This window comes from Echinops telfairi, unplaced genomic scaffold (assembly GCF_000313985.2).
Source record: "Echinops telfairi isolate 266 unplaced genomic scaffold, ASM31398v2 ScPeMD7_23;HRSCAF=83, whole genome shotgun sequence".
Lineage (NCBI taxonomy): Eukaryota > Metazoa > Chordata > Mammalia > Afrosoricida > Tenrecidae > Echinops > Echinops telfairi.
The window spans coordinates 20,699,987-20,701,202 of record NW_022103920.1 but is presented as its reverse complement, the minus strand read 5'-3'; positions in this window follow the sequence as shown (position 1 = coordinate 20,701,202).

Sequence of the window (1,216 nt, the reverse complement as noted above, 5' to 3'; positions counted from 1 at the left end):
TTGTCTCCCTCACAAGTTAGTAACATCCTTGGGAACAGAGACCATGTCTCATTCATCTTGGTATCTCTATGGTCTGGAATAATGCCCAGCAAGGTGAAAAGTGTTCAATCAATTTATGTGAGTAGAAATGAAAATGGGATGTTCATTGGTACAAGGGAAATCAAATGCTGAAGCCCCTCAGGGAGCGAAATGCATTGTGAACAGCTTCGTGAAATAAATAGCCATTAACATGGATCGACAAAGAAAAATGCAATTTAAAATGGCATCCATGATACCAGGTGAAGTGGGTAGTGCATGTCAGAAGAGAGATATCAACCATAACTAAAGATCAAAGAGTTCACTTCAAGGATGTACCCCAAAGCTGAAGGACAACCTGGTAGAATAAATGAGAACAAAGGATGCTTTAACTCCTGGCATGGATGCTAGTCCCCAAAGCCTGAGCAAGCAGACCTAATTAGCTGGGCAAAGAAATGTCTCTGGGTTCAAAAATAAACTGTATCTTTTGTGTCCATGGAAAACACATGCGTGAAAATATCAAAAGTCTAAGCCAGCATTTTAAAAATGCAAATGAAAATACCGTGAATATGAGTAGTACTTGGAATATTTTGGTGTTGGAAAATTATTGTATGAATAAACATAATTATATGTAAAAGAATAAAAATAGTACCTCACTAAAATATATAAGGAATTTAGTCATGTTGAGCCACGTCCCCTTGAAATATACGGCTGAAGGTACAATTGAAGTGGAAAATCATCCTCTTTACCTTAAAAAGCCTACAATCTAATAAAAGGAAGTAAATATGCACAGAAAAAGAACAGATCCTAACAAACAATATGTACAGTGTGATTTAAAAATACAAGACGACACTCTAGAGAAGACGTATGTGACTTTGTAGGAATATTAGGTTCAGGAAAGGCATACTAGTTAAGAGTATGAACTTCAGATTTAGTTTTAATTTTCTTTCTTTGCAACATGTATGAATGTATTTTTTCTACAACCATTATGGATTTTACTTCCAGGTCTGTTTCTTTGTATATCTCTTCTTATGGTATTTTTATGATATTCATTAGCTCATAATCTCTAGTAAGGATCTTAGGTAGCATAGTGGGTTACAATTTGGACTGTTAACCCCAAGGTCAGCAGTTTGATACCACCAGCCACTCCGAGGGAGAAGAATGATGCTTTTTGCTCCTGCAGAGAGTCATACTACCAGAG